The sequence below is a fragment of the Psammomys obesus genome, unplaced genomic scaffold, assembly GCF_907164565.1.
Source record: "Psammomys obesus unplaced genomic scaffold, mPsaObe1.curated_primary_1811, whole genome shotgun sequence".
Classification (NCBI taxonomy): Eukaryota; Metazoa; Chordata; class Mammalia; order Rodentia; family Muridae; genus Psammomys; species Psammomys obesus.
In genome coordinates, this window is record NW_026596069.1 from 4,411,568 (window position 1) to 4,414,824 (window position 3,257).

Genomic DNA, 3,257 nt, shown 5'->3' on the forward strand with positions numbered 1-3,257 from the left:
TAAATAAATAAATAAATAAATAAATAAATAAATAAATAAATAAATAAATAAAATGTAGTTTATTCTGAAGCCAAGTATGAAAGACCATGGCTAGAATTAGGTAACAATTTCACAAGCTTTTTATAGTAACAGAACAAAGACATAAATCAAGACACTTTTCCAATACATTAATGGGTACATCAAGCAGGTGGATTGTAACAAGATGGGGAGAATGCTGGGCCCTGTATGCTATCTGAAAACACTCTTGGCTCTTTGGTTAGTGGGGAACTAGGGGTTTGCTAAGCAAATACATTCTAAAAGTTTTTTTTTTTTTTTTTTTAATCTGTTGTCAAGATGTTAAGCCAAGCTTTATGTGATAGTACGGAATGTTAGGTCTGACAGAGGTGGTGGGGAGCACAAAGAACGGCTATTTGATAGGCTAAAGATTACCCAAAACAAAATGTAGTTAAGGCTCTGCACTAAATTGTTTGCAGTGCTTTCTGTTTTCCTGACAGAAAAATTCTCAAATACACCCTGATTTTTTTTTTTTTTTTTTCTTTAAGCAGTAAGGAACTGATGCTGACAAGCCCCCGGACTCTCTGTTGGGATTACAGGTGTATGCTACAGTTACAATGCCACCCCCACTGGCTCATTTACTACATCATAGTTGCCGGTGGCTCAAAAGTATTTTAATGGACCAGCAAGATGGCTCAGGGCGTACTTGCCGCCAATTATCTGATGACGGATGGCAATTGCTAGAGAGCCACATGGTGCAAAAAGTTTAGCTATTGCATGTTGCCTTATGGCTCCACCTGCATGCCTCCCACAGCCAAAATAAATTAGTAACTGTAAAAAGAAAACACACAGTTAATCCCTTTGTGCATGGGAGGAACAAAGTAAATTTATTCACACAGCAGAAAACCATCAAGATTAGTTTTGTATTATCATTGGCATGTTGTGACAATGGTCCTGCATCTGTTTCTAAAAAACTTATTAATTTATGTCTATGCATGAGCAAGTGAGTTCAGATGCCCGTGAGAGAAGGAGTTGTCCCTGGAGCCTGAATAACAGGTAGTTTTGAGTTGCCGATATGGGAGCTGGGAATGGAACTCTTTTATTAACATACATGCAGATGGAGTCATAAAGAGCAACACATTTTTTTTTTTTAAAACAAGAAATTGTGGAACATTTTCAGCATGAGGTGTGCTGGGAGTCCATCAAAGAGATACGGACAGGCAGGAAGCACCAGGCCCCTCTCTCCCAGCTGGTGGTCTGTGACACCTGCTTATCTCAGAACTCTGAGGGAGGGAAAGTTACTGGCAGTTTATGTGGCTGGGACACCATCAGAAAAGAGGGCAGTTTCAAGTCCCAAACAATCCATTAGATAAATCAACAGGATGGGAAATTTGGGAAGGGCACAGGTCTTGGCCTATGGGAAAGATGGGAATTTCTCAAGATAAGGGTCTCTAAAAGACATCGTCTGTTAGCCAATCAGCATACCTGCTATTTTCACCTTTTCTCTGTGCTGCACCCGCCTCACTCATCTCTTGAATTTGTTACGATAGAACAAGCACGTTAATTTTCACACAAAGGACCTCTACATGGCAACATCCTAAATTCTCAACAGCCATCTATACTCCAGCAACTTGGCTGTAGCTTTCTACCAATGGCTTCAGGGACATCTACCAAGTCTTTAAGCACATTTACTGCACTGGAAGACAGCTGTGCTGATTCACCTGGCTTGCTGGGCCTTAGAAAAGAGGTCACAAGAAAGACCCTGCCCTAAAACAGTGGCTCACAATGTAAACTGTCACAATTCAGACTAGCAGAACACAGAAAAAGCATGCAAAGTAGTAGCAGGAGGAAGCAGAAGTCCTGGGAATCCTGGTGGTGTGGCCTGTGAGGAGTCATAGGCAGGTATGTCTCCAGAAAGGTGTGTATGAGAGAGAATGCTACACACAAGCTAGCTCAGAAAATAGGGAACGGACCAGAATGTCATGAGTTTGTCAGTATTCTTGATTGAGGAGTCAAAATAATGCCTCCAGGTCATGGAAAAGGTAAACCAAAGACATATGAGAGATGCATTTGCACATCTTGGACTGGACAGAGTCAAGAAATGGAAACCATCACACACAGGGAACATTGCAGGAAAGGAAGCAGAGAGATTAAAAGAGCCAGAGAATCGGGGAGTTTGCTGTTGAGACTCTGCTCCTTAGAAATATCTGAAGCTACACACCCATAACATCTCACCAACATGACTGACTGCTTAAACATGACCTGAACAAGAGCGAGAGATAGGCTAAAGTAGATGGGGAAAGATCAGGAGATATCAACCCTATACAAAGAACTACAAATAGTTAAGGAATGCCGAGTGGGAGAAACAGCCTTCCCCAGGGAAAAGCATGCCAACTGGTTATCCAATTGGTCAGCTCTGAAAACATACAAGTAACATTATACAGGTTCAGCAGGTTATATTTGGAAATTATATATACACACACATATATATTGCAGGCATTATATACATATATGCATGTAAAAACAATTAATGAAAAAAAGAGCTAATTAATTTGAAAGAGAGTAAGGAGAGCTATATGTATTTGGAGGGAAGAGAAGGGATAAACAATGTAAAGTCCAAAGATAAAAGAGGTAATAATTAAAAAACAAAACAAATGGAAACCAGAAGAGTGGGCTGGTTGGGGACTGGAATTAGCCCATTACCAACTCTTTCAAAGAAGATAACCTAAACTCTATAGGTGTGAATTTTTAAAGTAAAAAAAAATTTTTTTATGTCTATGGGTGATCTGCCTGCATGTTTGAACATGTACCACATACATGCCTACAGCGTCAGTGGAAGCTAGAAGAGGGAGTCAGATTTCCGGGAACCTACGTTATAGGTTCTTGCTAGCTGGCCTGCGGGTGCTGGTATCTGTACCTGGGTCCTCTGCAAGAGCAGCAAGTGCTCTTAACCGCTGATTCCTCTCTCCACCTTCTTCATTAGAACTGAGGTAACTGTAGACACTTTTAAAGAGAGAAATTTAAAAAAGAAAGGTAGGAAAGAAAGAAGAGAAGGAGGAAAAAGGAAATGAAATTGTTTACCCTTTCCCCAGATTCTTCCATTTGGCAGTGTTAGACACCCGACAGTATTGTCAGCAAAGCTATCCCTAGTGCATCCTTTTATTGCTACAGCCACTACTCTCAACTATCTTTTAATGCTGACAGGACTCACTCGGCGACTAAAGCATAAAATCAGGATGTGGGGGAGCATACAACAGCTGTAC